Source organism: Rousettus aegyptiacus, unplaced genomic scaffold, assembly GCF_014176215.1.
Source record: "Rousettus aegyptiacus isolate mRouAeg1 unplaced genomic scaffold, mRouAeg1.p scaffold_m13_p_2, whole genome shotgun sequence".
NCBI classification, from domain to species: Eukaryota; Metazoa; Chordata; class Mammalia; order Chiroptera; family Pteropodidae; genus Rousettus; species Rousettus aegyptiacus.
Window position 1 is genome coordinate 85,973,497 of NW_023416295.1, and position 16,585 is coordinate 85,990,081.

Below are 16,585 nucleotides of genomic sequence, written 5' to 3' on the forward strand. Positions count from 1 at the left end.
AATAAAGCCCGAAATTTGAGGTGAGTGGAATGCTGAGAGAAATGAGCTATAATCCAAATGGTAAAGAATATGCATTCAAATCACATTTTCATGACTTCGTCAAGAAATTTTAAGTTTATATATATATGAAATATGGTAATAGAAAATGTCAGTAGTTAAGAGCTGAGAAAACAAAAGTGTTTTTCTGCAAATTTTGCTAAGTGGAGTCATTCAGAAAAAAAACAAAACATATAACGGCAAAGCATATTTTTTGTCTTTATGGTTCTGAATAACACAATTTTTTTAAAACTTAAACTTAAAAAATTAAACTTTCCCATACATTGCTGATTTAAGATGCTAATTGAAACAATTGAGATGTAAGATTGAAACAAAATGATGCCAACTAATGTACTGATTGTTTATAATGTGCCACAACTAGTCTTGGTATATTGCAAGTATTATTTTAGTTTAGTTTAATAATATTTTTTTATGAGATGACACACACACACAAATACGTATATATATATATATAAACATATATATATGTATATACATATATATATGTAACATCTCATTCTAACTAACTAGAAAGTAAAGTACAAAATGGATTATGTCTGGGAATAAACCCAGATAGGTAGGCTATGTTCAAAGTCACAAAAGAATAAGGTGTACAATGGAGATTTGAATGTAGGACATCTGATTTCACAGCACAGCATTTGTCTTTGCTATTTTCTATCCTTTGACCGAAACTATAAAAATGAAACCAACACAATTTTCTGTCCTTCAAATGAGCTACTCCCAATTAAATCCCATGCTCTGTTTATTTTAGGAAAAGTTAGTCAGTGTTGCTCTCAGACATAATCGTCAAAATTGAAACATTGATTAAAAGAAGTGGATGCACTGCTAATTATTTTCTTTCTAAAATAGAAATGACAGATGCTACATGCTTCGAATTCAATATGGCTCTTAAGACATTGGAAACTTACATTCTTTTCTCTGATCAATTTACACAACACATTTTATGATTATTCTTCTCCAATCTCATTTTACTCATTCATTCATTTATGTATTAATGTATTTATTCATCAAATATTTATACATTTATTAATTATTTAAGAAGACCAAAAGAAGATTGTAAGTTAATCGATAAATCAATCCTTAAGTTATTGGAAAGAAGACTAGGTATTAGCAGGGAGAAAGGGAAGAACTTTCCAGACAAAGTGAAGCTAAAAAAAGGAGAGGTTTCTCAGAATGTGCTATGCTGATATTTCAGTTATTTCAGTGGGACTCACATACAGGAATCATTGTGAAGATTTTGGGAAGGCGTGTGAATACCGAACACTAATGTTCATTATATATCAGTGTTTGAATTCTATTTTGAAAGAAATGAAAACCTTTTAACAGTTTTAAGTTTACATGTGAGATGTTAAGATTTGCGTTTTAGAAAGGTGATTGTCACTTACAGTATTTTATAATAGATTGTTGAGGAGGAAAGAAAATAAATTAGAAAGATATTGAAAATTTAAGTAAGAAATGACAAAGACTTTGCTTCAGTTCAAGATGGAGTTACCAGAACCAGATTTACTTTCCTCATTGAAACAAACAAAACAAATAAACAAAATATATGAAACTACATTTTTTAAGGACAATGGGTATCAGTCAGTGAAGGATAGTGATCAGTAAGAGAAGAGAAATGAATGAGGTAAACTCTGTGTCCCAGCTAACTGCCTTGAGGTTCCAGGCCATAGCACAGATAGGGGAAGCCCAGGCAGAGTCCAGCAGACTCTCTGAGTTGGATCTGAAAGTGTAGGGAGTCCAAGAAAGTTAGTTTTTTCAGAACAGAGTTCTGAGAAGAGGACTTTTATAGAAAGAGATCTCCACACATCTACAGAGAATCCCCTCACTACATATTTAGCTGAGTTACATTTGTCAGGTACATGTGAGACTATCTGAGGTCAGAACAAGTTCCACCTGAATAAATAGGAAATAAAAAAAGTATGTGGCCCAAGGCCAGGAAGGTACCAGTTTCCACAAGCTAGACTGGAAACTCTCATGATTCCCTTGGCACTGGGCAGAGCACATAGAACTGTCTTGCCTCAGTTATGAATACTTGCCCATACACTGAAAACTGCTCTAGTCTCACCTAAAAATATCATAAAAGCAAGAGCCAAAGGATTCAACTGTTTCCAAGTAAATCAAATGCACCCCATGACAAAGCTCAAGAATTTTAGAAACATAAAAAAATTTCAGGCACTCAAAAAGTTAAAATTCACACTGTCTGGCATTCAATCAAAGATTGTCAGGCATACAACTAAGCAAGAAAATATAACACACAGTGAAAAAAAAAATAACTGAAATAAACACAGAACTGACACAGATTATCAAGTTTAGCCAACAGCAACAGTTTAAAAGGTTACTATAATTGTATTCCATATGTTTATAAAGCTGAGCAGCTCAAAAAAAAAAAAACCATACGCTCAGAAACATGAAAAAATTGAACCAAAATCAAATTGTTTTAAACCAGCAATAAAAATAAAAATCTTAAAATCTGTAGCAGAAAAAAATGCTATGTAAAGAGGAACAAAGGTAATAACAGCAGATTTCTTGTTAAAAAACCTGCAAGCAAAAGTTAGTGGATTACCATCTTTTAAGTACTAAAATTAAATACTTTAAACCCAGAATTCTATACTCAGTGATAATATCTTTGAAAAGGAAAGAGAGAATAATGATTTTCACTGACACAAAAGCCGAAAGAATTCATTATTATCAGTCCCTAACTACAAGAAAAAAAAAAAAGTTACAGAACATCTTTTAAGCAGATGGAAAATGAAACCAGACTGAAACCTGGATCTATAGAAAAAAATAGAAAGAACCAAAATGGTGACTACATATGTCATATATGACATTGTGGCTTTTTTCTTGCTTTCTTGGGTCACTTACACTGAAAAATCCAGTTGATAACCCAGATGCAGTTCATATAGCCCATGTGGGATGAACTGTATTCTTTTACCAACAGCCGTATGAGCAAATGATATTGAAGGTAGAATTTCCAGTCTTAGTCAAGCTATCTCATGACTACATCTCTGGCCAACATCATTACTGCAACTTTGTGTCAGTTTCTGAACTAGACACATTCCAAAATTCCTGTCCTACAGAAACTGTAAGATAATAAATATTTGTTGCTTTAAGAAAAGCAAAACTAAAAAGCAAATAAAACAAACATACAACCAGGACATCAATTTACTTATATTTTGACACGACATCTTTTTACAGATGTGTTCTACGGAAATGCTACCACTTGTTTGTAAATACATATGTGAAAATGCTCACTTTGACATTTTCATATAGGTAAAATATTAGAAATAACTGAAATAAGGATTCATTAAGTAAATTATGGTAAATCTATAAAAAGAATAATGAGAAGGTTAACCAAGAAAGTAGCAGGCAAAATGAAAATAAAAAAAGATTATGGACCTGACGTATATGAACATGGTCAAATCAAGTATTAAATATTAGAGGTAAGGTGAGAGTAGCAGTTAAGAATGACAGTCTTTTCTGCATTTCTCAGCCTCCATACAACTATCTCCTATCTGAATCATTGCAACAGCCAGCTAGTTTGTGCCTCTACTGTTATCCTTCCCTTTAGAGTCAATCTCAAGCAAACTGCCTTTTAAAATGGAAATTGAATAATGTCATTTCTGTTTAAATCTTCTCAAGACTCAACTTTTCACCTGCTCCCAGTTGTGTTTTTCACCTTTTCTGTAACTTCACTTCTATCACCCGTGCCTTGGTTCATTCTTTTCTTGCCAAACTGTTCTCCTTGTTGTTCATCGTACATGCTAGGGATTCTCCTATCTTAGAGTGTTTGTCTTAACTGTTTCTCTGCCTGCAATGCCTTTTTTTCAGAACTACAAAGCTGACATCCCCACCTGCAAGTGTCTGTTTAGATATGATTTTTTAATATAGCCCAACCTCAACTACCTTATTCAATATTACAACCTACCTCCTTACTATCATTGAACATTTACAATCTCCCTTACTCTGCTCTACATGGTTTTTTCTTTCATAGACCCACAAGAAAATAATGTATGATTTATTTATTAATTTATTTTTATTTACTGATGTGTCTCATGTTCGACAACTAATGCCTGGCAAATAGAAGGTTGCGCAATGCAAATTTTTGTATACATAAATTAAATTATTGAGTTTGTGTGTGATTAAAAGACTGTATAATAATGTTATAGCCACTCATATTATCAATATAAAATTCCTATTATTTTAGTTAACATTTATTTAGATTTTTGAAGTGGTTATCTGTTTACCCATTCTGAAATTATTTTTTACAGAAATGTTATAAAGAAGTAATTAGGAATCATTGAGTAAGGTATTGAAGTTGTCATATTACAATCGAATTGTATCAAAATGCAGTATTTCAAAATAAAGTTGAAGAATGGTGAGCAGTTGAAATTTTTAAAAGAACAAATGATATTAGTTAATCAAAATAAACTTCAAAAGTTGCTTTGGATTTTAGGCCAAGTAACTAAAACCAGCCCTATTTATTATGATAGCCCTAAAATGAATGTAGTTCCATATAACTATTTACAGATGCTTTTAGAGTGATTCTGAAGGAATTGAGAAGTCATGGAAAGAAAGTAGAGTGTTGGCCTACCAAAAGTCCATTTACTGAGAAGTATCCTGCAAGGTGGTTCCACTTTAAGAAAGATGGAGTGTAACATATAAAAAGACTTAGTGGTCAAAGGGGAGTAAAGATTTTGAGGAGAGTATGTCTTCTATTACTTGATGTGTTTCTCAACCCATCCTGACTATACTCGTGCCTGAGTCTTATGCAGGGTGATGGGACACAAAGTAAAAATTTAAAAAGCCACTTTGCCAGTTTAGATCAAGATGGTGGGGTAGGTAAATACTGTTCATACCTCTTCCCATGACAACATTAAAATTGCAACTAAATTATGAAACAATCAACCTGGAGAACAATCTAAAAACTAGCTGAACAGAACTCATATAACTGGAGAAATAAAGAGGAGGTCACATTGAGACTGGTAGGAGGGGCAGACATGTGAAATGGGCTGGACTGACACTCATATGTGGTGGTTGAGCATCAAGAGGAATATCTAAGCTGCAGAGGCTCCTACTAAGGAGCATGGGACCCCAGCCCCACACTGGGGCAACCCAGCCTAGGGTTCCAGTGCTAGGAAGAGGGATCCCCATAAAATCTGGATAGGAAAATAATTGGAGATGCTGGCTCTCAGAGTGAACTGCAAGGCAGGTGGAAATTCAGACATACCCTTAAAAGGGCCATGCACAGACTCACTCACTCCTAGGCACTTACCCTGGGATCTGGCAGAGGAATAGCAGCTTGGGAGGTGCCAGAGACATACGGGGAAAGACTGAATTGTGTGGATTCAAGATGAGGGCTAAAGAGACAGCTGCCATTGTCCCTTTGCTGAGACTTCTTCCAATACAACCTGCAGGTAAACGCTATCTCTCCTATGTTGAACCCTCCCCCCACACAGCCCAAACTGAATCTGCATTGATTTGGTAAGATCTACTTGCTCCACCCCAGTGACTCCCTGACACTCACCAACCTAACTCACAAATTGTCTGGTGGTAATTTTGGGTGATTACTAGGTAACCAGCTCTACCCCTCATTCTCAGCAGGAGCTTCCTTTGGCACCAATCAACAGGCCTCCACTTGCACACCTCAGGAGACACTTTTTAGTGGCTGGTGACTAGGCCTCGAGGCTCATTTAACTGCTGAGTTTTAAGGAGTAGCAGACAGGCAGCCTCAGGCCTTTTTCTGAGTTGCCCCAGGACCAGCAGCAGTTGGCCTCAATTTGCCAGGTGGTCTCTCCCACATACCTCAAGGTCCAACTCAGGCAACAACCAAGCACGAATAGCTTTGTAGCTCCTAACAGGTAGTCTTGGGCTAGTCACAGGTATTGGCTTGCATAGGAATTCCACCAAAGGGGCTTTAGAACGGACGCAATCAAGGTTAGACTTCAACAAAGTATTACCTGATCAGCCCCTTAAGTGGCACACTCATGGAGTGGTTTCAACAGGTGCACAAACCCATTGGGGTGAACCCCACTTCATGAGGTCAGCCACCACACAGAAGTTCATACATTGTAGGTGTGTCCAATCTTCACAGCCAGTCAGCCAGAGAGTCAATCCCACTCACCGAAGTGACAACAACAATGAAGGGTTGACTACAACAGAAGAACATAACAGGGTCACTCTTGGAGCACCTGGCATAACTGATCAAGGAGACTACACCACGGGGACACACAGTACACCTATTACAGAAGGCTGCCTGGTTAAGACTGAAAGACATAGTAGAAATACTTAGTACATAGAAAAAAACACAATGAGGCAGCAAAAATGAGAAAACAAAGAAACATGTTTCGAATTAAGAAAGAAAGAAAGAAAGAAAGAAAGAAAGAAAGAAAGAAAGAAAGAAAGAAAGAAAGAAAGAAAGAAAACTCCAGAAAAAGAACTAAATGAAATGGAGGCAAGTAATTTACTTGATACAGAATTCAAAACACTGGTTATAAGAACTCTCAATGAACTTGGGAGAAGAATGGATGAGCTCAGTGAGAATGTCAACAAAGAGTTAGTAAGTATATAAAAGGGCAGCATAGAAACCATAAAGATGAAGCAGTCAGAAATGAGGAATACAGTAACTGAAATGGGGAATACACTAGAAGGAAACAGTAGTAGACTGGCTAAAGCAGAGGACAGAATCAGTGATTTGGAAGACATGGTAACAATAAATACCCAATCAGAAAAACAAAAACAAAAACAAAATAATAAAAAAAAAATGAGACTATTCTAAGGCAGCGGTACCTTTTTGGTACCAGAGACCAGTTCTCGTATGAGAATCTAATGCCTGATGATCTGAGGTGGACCTAAGGCAGTGATGCTAGTGCTGGGGAGTGGCTGCAAATACAAATGAAGCTTTGCTTGCTTGCCTGCCACTCACTTCCTGCTTTGCGGCCTGGTTCCCATTAGGCCACAGACTAGTACCATTCTGCAGCCTGGTGGTTGGAGACCTCTGGCCTGAGAGATGTATGGGACAACATTAAGATAATAATATTCACATATAGGAGTACCAGGAGGAGAAGAAAGAAAGCAAAGGATTGAGAATGTATTTGAGAAAATAATAACTAAAAAAATTCTTAACATAGAAAAAGAAATAGACATACAGTCCAGGAATTACAGAGTCCCAAACAAGGTGAACTCAAAGAGGCCTACACCAAGACACACTCTAATTAAAATGACAAAGCTTAAAGACAAAGTCAGAATTCTAAAAGCAGCAAGAGAAAGGGAGCTAGTTACTTACAAGGGAGCTTCTATAAGAATGTAAGCTGATTTCTCAACAGAAACTTTCCAGGCCAGAAAGGATTGGTGTGACATATTCAAAGTAATGAAAAACAAGATCCTACAACCAAGCAAAGCTATCAATTAAAATTGAAGATGAGATGAAGAACTTTCCAGAAAAGAAAAATGAAGGAATTCACCGCCACCAAGCCTTTATTACAAGAAATGTTGAAGGGACTTCTTTAAGAACAGGAAGAAAAAAGAACATAAATATGATTAATAAAATGGCAATAATTATGTACCTATCAATAATCATTTTAAATGTAAATTGATAAAAGGCTTCAGTCAAAAGACATAGATAGGGTAGTCGAATGGATAAGAAAACTAGAACCATACACATGCTGTGTAAAGAGACCTATTTTATATCGAAAAACACATACACTAGAAGTAAAGGATAGGAAAAGGTATTTTATGCAAATGAAAAAAAAAAGAGTAACAATACTTAAACAAAGTAAACTTTAAAACAAAGTCTATAATAAGAGACAAAGAAGGATATTACATGATGAATTTAACAAGAGAATATAATTCTAGTAAACATTTATGCACCCAACATAGGAACACATAAATATATAAAGCAAACATTGACTTACAAAAAAGGAGAGATTGAAAGTAATACAATTATAGTAGGAGACTTTTACACCCCATTGACACCAATGGACAGATCTTCTAGATGGAAAATCAAAAGAAAACAGCAGCCTTAATTGATAAACTAGTTCAGATGAACTTAATTAACATTTTTAGAGCATTTTTCTCCTTAATGCAGCAGAATATACATTCTTCTTAAGTGCACATGAAATATATTCCAAGATAGACTTAAGTTAAGACAAGTCTTAAAAAATTTAAAAGATTGAAATTATATCAAGTATCTTATCCAGCCACAATGGTAAGAAACTAGAAATCAGCTACAAGAATAAAATTGAAAAATAAACAAATACATGGAGGCTAAATAGTATGCTACTAAACAATGAGTGGATTGACAACAAGATCAAGTAATAAATCTAAAGATACCTTGAGACAAGTGAAAATGAAATCACAGTGAACCAAAATCTGTGGACATAGCAAAAGCAGTACTGAAGGGATAATTTATAGCAATATAATCCTATCTTAAGGAAAAAAAAAAACTCAAATTAGCAATCTAACGTTACACCTAAAGGAACTATAAAAAAACAACAAACAAAGCCTGAAGTAATAAGAAGGAAAGGAATAATAAAAATCAGAGAGGAAATAAATGAAATAGAGTTTTAAAAATTAATTAAAAAATTGATAAAACCAAGAGCTGGTTCTTGAAGAAGTAAACAAAATTGATAAACTTTAACTAGACTCCTCAAGAAAAAGGACTAAAATAAATAATATTAGAAATAAGAGAGAAGTAACATCTGACACCCCAGAAATACAAAGGATTGTGATAAACTACTATGAGGAATTATATGCCAACAAATTGGTCAATTTGAAAGTAATGAATGCATTCTTGGAAACATAATCTTCCAAGACTGAATTAAAAAGAAACAGAAAGTCTGAACCAACCAATTGCTACTAACAAAATCAAATTGGTAATCAAAAAGCTCACAACAAATAAAAGTCCTGGATTAGATGGCTTCACAGGTGAATTTTACCAAACACTCAAAGAAAAATTAACACCTATTCTTCTCAAACTATCGCAAAAAAATTCAAGAGGGGAGAAAGCTAACCAAGCTCATTTTATGAGGCCATCATTAGCCTGTTTCAAAAAGCAAAGACATTACAAAAAAAAAAAAAAATTATGAGCTGATATCCCCAATGAACATAGACGCAAAAATTCTCAACATTTAGTAAACTGAATTCGGCAATACAATAAAAAGGTCATACACCAGAATGAAGTTTGATTTATTCCTGGGATGCAAGATTGGTTTAATATTTGTAAATCGATCAATCTGATACACCATTATAAACTAAATGAAGAATAAAAATCATATGATCATACTATAGATGCAGAAAAAATATTTGACAAAATCTACCCTTTATAATAAAATCTCTAAGCAAAGTGAGAATAGAGAGAACATACCTCAACATATTGAAGGCCATGTATGACAAGCTCACAACTAACATCATACTCAATGGGGAAGAGCTAAAAGCATTTTCCTTAAGATCAAGAACAAGACAAGGATGTCAAATTTTACCACTCTTATTCATCACAGTATTGGAAGTTCTAGTCACAGTAAACAGACAAAATAATAATAATAATAAAAGGCATCCAAATTGAAAAGGAAGAAATAAAACTCACTATTTTCAGATGACATGATACTCTGTATAGAGAACCTAAAGATTCCACCAAGAAACTGTTAGAACAATAAATGAATTCAATAGTGTGGCAGTATACAAAATTAATATCCAGAAATTGGTTTCATTTTTATACTCCAATAGTGAACACCAATAGACCTGTACTCAGAAAATTATGTTATTGAAGAAAAGAAATTGAAGATACAAATAAATGGAAGCATATAGCACGCTTACTGGTAGGAACAATTGACATTGTTAAAATATCCATATTATTTAAAGCAATCTATAGATTCAGTGACATTCCTATCAAAATACCAATGGAATTTTTCACAGAACTAGAATAAATAATCCTAAAATGTATATGGAGCTATAAAAGACTCCAAATAGCCACGGCCATCTTAAGAACAAAGTTGGAGGTATCATGCTACCTAACATCAAACTATACTACAAGCCTATAGTAAGCAAAACAGCATGATACTGGCATAAAAGCAGACACATAGATCAATGAAACAGAATACAGAGCCCAGAAATAAATCCATACCTATATTTATCTATGAAAATGGAGGCAAGAATATACAATGGGGTAAAGACAGGCATTCAATAAATGGCATTGGGAAAACTGGATAAATACATGCAAAAAAAAAATGAAACTGGCCCACCTTCTTACATCATATACGAGAATAAGCTCAAACTGGATTAAAGACTTATTTGTAAGACCTGAAACCATATAACTCCTAAAAGAAAACATAGTAAACTCTTTGATATTGCTCTTAGTAACATTTTCTTTTTCTTTTTCTTTTTTCTTTTTTCTTTTTTTATGATATAACTCCTTGGGCAAGGGAAACTAAAGAAAAAATAAACAAATGGGACTACTTTAAAAAAGTTTTTGCACAGGAAATCATCAATAAAATAAAAAGACAACTTACTGAATGGGAGAAAACATTTGCCAATGATACATCTGATGAGAGGTTACTACCCAAAATTTATAACTCGACACAAACAAACTAAACAATCCAATTACACAGGACTTGAATAGGCAAAGGACCTGAATAGACATTTCTCCAAAGAGAACATGTAGGTGACCAATTGACATAAGAAAAGATGCTCAAGGTCACTAATCATTGGAAATACAAATTAAAACCACGATGAGATATCACCTCACACTTGTCAGAATGGTTATCATCAATAAATCAAAAAAACCAGTGTTGACAAGGAGGTGGAGAAAAGGGAACCTTTGTGCACTGTTAATGGGATTATAAATTAGGTCAGCCACTATGGAAAACAGTCTGGATGTTCCTAAAAACTTAAAAATGAACTACTGTATGACCCAGCAATTTTACTTCTGGGTATTTATTCAGAGAAACCCAAAACACTAATTCAAAAAGATATTTGTATGCCTATGTGTACCCTATTGGAGATGTGTTGCTTTGCAAATATGATTTACCCATTTATGTCCAGAAGAATGTAACTAGAAAATATAGCAATATTCACCAGAATCCAGCCAAAGAGGAATGATGGCAGAAAGTAAGCTTTGTTTAAGGGATATTTGTAATACACACCTTGGTGCTTCCAAACTAATCGAAGGCCACTTTAAGGGACTGTGTATAAGGAAATTTATGTATAAGCAAAGGACAGATCAGAAAGATTTGGTTAAAAATTAAAAAATGTATATCTCCATAGATTGTTGAGTAAAACAATATTATACACATAATATATTCATTAATTTAAAATTAAATTAATTAAAGAAAAACATAATCTCACAACCCAGTTACATACATTCATATAAATCCTTCCAAAATTTCTGAAGTATAAAAAAAATGAGAGAGAAGAAATGGTAGAAGAGAAAAGAAATAAATTTCCATTTAAACTTGATTTTATAACTCATATAGATAGCATAAATTATATTCTAAATCAGAAAATAGATACTTCCCATTTATTTATTATTCATTTCATTTACTCTCTAACCAGCTAGCAAGCTAGTTAGCTATTATGTGAGTGTGTGTGTGTGTATATATATATATATATATATATATATATATATGTAAATGTACCCAACTATAAATACTATGTATATTATCATTTAAGTAATACTGTATTGGTGACTTTATAGACTGAGTCTTTTTTAAATTTACAACTATTGTATATATATTGGAGTTCATAAGTATTTTTCTGATTACTTGTCTTTTATATAGATATTTATTTTAGGGGAAATTTTGGCCAAAAGTTAAAGAAATTCCTTCCCCTTTCCAGTACACAGATCAATTAATCAATTTTCTGTAATGTAAGTGATCATTTTCTGATAGCATTTCTTTATTATCATCTCAAGATAACATTAAAATATAATCATCTATTACGCACACATGTTTTTCAGACTTCTGGTCAGGGCTCACAGAAATGATGACCAAAAGTGATATATGCAACTCCATGAACATGGTCTGATTGATGCTTCTCTAGAGATGCTTGACAGTGGTCACTGGTAATTACAATTTTTTTTCTTTCTTATTTCTAGCACCGAGAGACAGATAGTGAGATGCTACAAAGTATCAATCATGGGAAAATTCTCACTACAAAAAGCAAAAAGTAGAAATTGAAGAAATACTCATACCTCTTATTGTAAGTTGTTTAAATTGCTTTAAGGAAAAGGAACAACTTAAATCTTGCTCTCCTAGTGACATGAAGAAATACTGTCACATAGCAAAGAGCCATACACAGAATCATCCAAGGATTCCCTGACAAAACGATATAGTTTACTTCACTTAATATTCATGTCCCTTTCAGTCTTTCTAACAGAATTTGGATTTCTTTGTTTCCACCAGCCATTCTCACGAACAATTTGGTTTAAGGAAGTTTGAAAGGCCTGACTGCAGCTTTAGCTTTAAGGGTAAACTTTAAATAGAAAAGGGGGAAAAAATTACAACATCATCTACTTGCTAGTTTTCATGTAGAATCAGACCTGTAATTTTATTTTCAACCTTAACTTCAAGAAGAGAGTCAGAGGTTTCTTGAAAAGCATTTTACGCTAAAGAGAGAAATAAAAGAATTCTAAGATAAAGATAGCAGAGTAGTTTTGGAATCTTCCTGACTTTTATCTTTCCTACATTAATATGGAAACCAGAAAATCAGAACTAAAATCTACAGAAAACATTATTTAAAAAAGAAAAGGAAAGAAAAAAATGTGAAAATGTATCCTCATAAACCAAAACATGAGTAGATGAGAACAGATTACATACAAACAGCCACATGACACTCTTGAAATTAGAAATTGTGTGGTAAGGAATGGAGGAAAGTCCATGAGATTTGTGTCAGTTCAGAGAGCTTAAAATCCTGCCCAATACAAACTGAGCTCAAGGAAGACAACAGATACAAAGGAGAGGGAGGTGAAAGTAGAGGACAGGAAGGAGAAGCCAGAACATATTTTTATTACTTCGTGAAAACAACAGAACAGTGAGACTTAGAGATGTTAAACTGGAAATTTTCTCTTGCTCTACTTGTTCTTAATTGTGCAGAAAATTTTTCTTTTACTTAAAAATGAATACTGAACAATATTCTTTCAAATTCCATTCAAAGTTATAAGAAAAAAAAAAGCAGAATAATTCTATTACAGATAATAAAAATAACTCCAAAAGACAATTGAAAACTTTAATATTTTAAAACAAGATAAATAAAATGAAGAAAATTATAGAAGCTAAAGAACAAAATAAATTAGAATTCAAAGAAATTTTTTAAAAACTGAAAAAAATGAATATTTGAAAAGAAATTAGAAATGTCAAAAAATAATTATTAATTTCAGTTCAGAAAGGACTAAATTCAGGTATCACATGAACTTAGAAAATTTCTTAAAAGAAATAGAAAAAGTTGTCAATGGCCATGCCACCCTGAACAAGCCCGATCCTGTATGATCTCAGAAGCTAAGCAAGATCAAGCCTGTTAGTACTTGGATGGGAGACCACCTAGGAAGACCAGGTGCTGCAGGTGTAAAAAATAAAAAATAAGAGTTTGTAAGCCAACAAGGTGCTTGCAATCTGTGAGGTCAACCAAAGGTCGCCTTGGCTAAAAAAATAATAAATAAATGAAAACAAATAGAAAAAGCAAAGAAAGATGCTTTATAAAATAAAAAAAAAAGTTAAAAAAGAGATGATGTAATAAATCGAGAAAATAAGTAAATATGTTTCAATAATATAAGAAAATTTTCTGGTGATTACATGTAATTTTATAAATACACATTAAAGGGTACATTTCAAATCTTACAAATTCAACCCAGATGATTCAAACCCAAGATATATTTTTGTACAATATAGAGCATGAAGAAAAAAAAAGCGATTATTAGATTTTTCAACAGCGATGCTTTGTGCCTTAAGACAATGCAGTAATGTAATGTAAAATATTCAAGAACTAAAAATGTGAGCCAATGTGTATATGTGGTAAACTGATCTTTATGTGTGAAGGGCACAGAAAAATCACTTGAACTTGCAAACCTTAGAAAATTTGTTTGTTGAAACTCCTGAAGAATTTACCAAAGTGCAAATTAGAGCTAACAAATATGATATCGGCAATAGGACTTTCACCATGCCTTAAATGTATATTATTCTATAGAAATGAGATTAAACTGCAATTACAACGAATTCAAGACTCTTAATGGTTATAAGTTGATGTAAAGATAGGAGGAAATGTCATGAGAAAAATGAATGAAAAGATAAATACATACCAGATGCCTTTTATAAGAATTAACTGGGAATAGGATATTACTTTAAATTAGATATTGGTAGAGAGAAATGAAAAATAAATGTTATTAGCTGATTTCAAACTTCTTCATAGCAGGGGATCCATAAAATACAGAACCTTTCTCCATAAAAGAGAGAACCATGGTCAAGAGCATAAACTAAATCAAAAGGTTTTTGAATATCAAGAATTGAACAAAAATAAACATACACAGATAGTATAGTAAAAACTATATAAACTATAAAAATAAAAAAACACACACACAAACCACACATACACACACACCCCACATCCCATAAAACAATTTGAAAAAAGAAAGCTAGAATATTGCAAATGGTTTCAACTCACTTATAACAAAATAAATAGATGTTAGTTTAAGTAACGAAACAAAATTCAACAATACAAAGTGGGGAGAAAAAAATAAAAATTCATAGGGTTAAAAAAAAACAGAAAGATGTAACAGGTAAGCACACACACAAACAAAATACAGGAGAAATAGTATTGATATCTGTCATGGTAGAATTAAGATCTGAGAGAAGGGCATTTCATAATGCTTATGGCTAACATGTACTATAAAGAAATATCAGTTATTCATATTTATGAATCCAATTAACGTAGCAACAGGTTTTATAAAGCAAAAATTTCTAGAAAATAATTAGAAATCAAAGTTAAGTAGAACAGACTTTACAACATCTCTCTCAATGGCAACAAAATAAGAGTTATGGAAAACCTAAACTATATAACAAGGCAGATTTTATAGAATTAAAAACCCTACTAACATCAAACACACCACCTTTTCTGGCAGTGATATACTTCACATATTCTCAACTCTTGTAAACATTAGCCCTCCTTCTGTTTAATGTAAATGTTGTTCAGAACTATAAAATATTGCTAGTGTTCTAATTATTTAGCATTTAGAGTGCTATTTATATTTAAACATATTTTACAAGCTTTAAATGGAATAATATTAGAAACTGAGAAACTTTTACCCTTTGTAAAAGGCAGTGATTCAGAGATGTGAAAAAGAATGATTTGATGTTTCTTAGCTATTAGTGGCTCATTTTGGAAAGGGATATTTCCACTGTAGAAAGGAGAAATACATTTTTTAAGTGACTCCATTGTGCCAGGCCTTAGCATCTGTTAATGCCCTTTAAGGCAGACCAGGGTTTGAACCCACATCAGTCTGACTCTCCTACAATTCCACGGTAGCATATCATCATCCCTGTATTTTGCTAGTAAACCAAACTCAAATAGCTTAGATCTAATAGACATAATGTTTTGGCATATGATGATTTCAATAAGAATAGTTAACTGAATTACTGCTGCCATTTACTCAAGGCTTTATATGTGTTAGGTAGTGTGTGAATCATATTACCTTCTCTAACTTTTAACACTTAGGAAAACTCAGTGAGATATAGACATAGAATCACTTTACTGGGAGAAATCAAAATCAAAATGATTAAGTAATATAGAAAAGTACATTTTTAAACCTGGTACTTCATTTGTTTTGGATGAAGAATAAATGAATGATGAGCGTCAGGGCAGACTTTAAGCTTGGTTGTTTCCGAATGCAAAATATGTACTCTCTGTCTCCTGCCAGCCCTGCACGTTTCCATATTAGCTCTATTTGTCATATGCTCGCTTTTGATCAATTTCTCCCATCCTATCTACTTTTCTAGAGACTCTCTGCTTCCCCATCAGGATGAGTGGTCTATTTTTCATTCCCTTCATTGTGTGTGGCCTTTGTTTCCAATGGGATCAAATGAAAGTGTTACTATGTGACTTGAGACTAGGTAATGAAATGCACTTTGGATTACCATTTGCTAGGTGGATCCCTGAGCTGGCATGTTAAACTATTCAATAATACCAATGCTACCATGGTGTGAGGAAGCTTACCTGACTAGTGCCAAAGAGCGGCCTCTAGCCACAAAAGTTCCAGCCACCACCCGACTGCAATTACAGCGAAATCCTGGGCTAGAATGCCCACGAGAGTCCGCCCCAATTTCTGCCCCCACCCAAACTGTGAAACATTGTTTAAAACCAGAAAGTTTTATGTTGATTTATTTAGCAGCAATTATTACTGGAATAGGTACTAATGGCAAGGTGGTGAACTCTAGTACATGTCGGACCAAATCTGGCCTGCCACCTGTTTTTGTAAATAATGTTTCATAGGAACATAGTCATACCTAATTGTTTACATATTGCCTGACTTCTTTAATGTTATAATAGTGGA

General features: G+C 33.4%; 1 long non-coding RNA gene across 3 annotated transcripts in view; it reads right to left on the reverse strand.

The window, feature by feature from the left end:
• LOC107515625 overlaps positions 1-16,585 on the reverse strand; it is a 108,001-nt gene that overhangs the window by 82,131 nt on the left and 9,285 nt on the right. The window contains exon 1 of one of the 3 annotated variants that reach the window (XR_004955709.1): positions 6,015-6,411. The exons of the other annotated variants lie outside the window; for them this stretch is intronic. This is a non-coding gene — a long non-coding RNA (uncharacterized LOC107515625). Of the gene's footprint in view, positions 1-6,014; positions 6,412-16,585 lie in introns of those variants that run through there. 3 annotated transcript variants of the gene reach the window in all.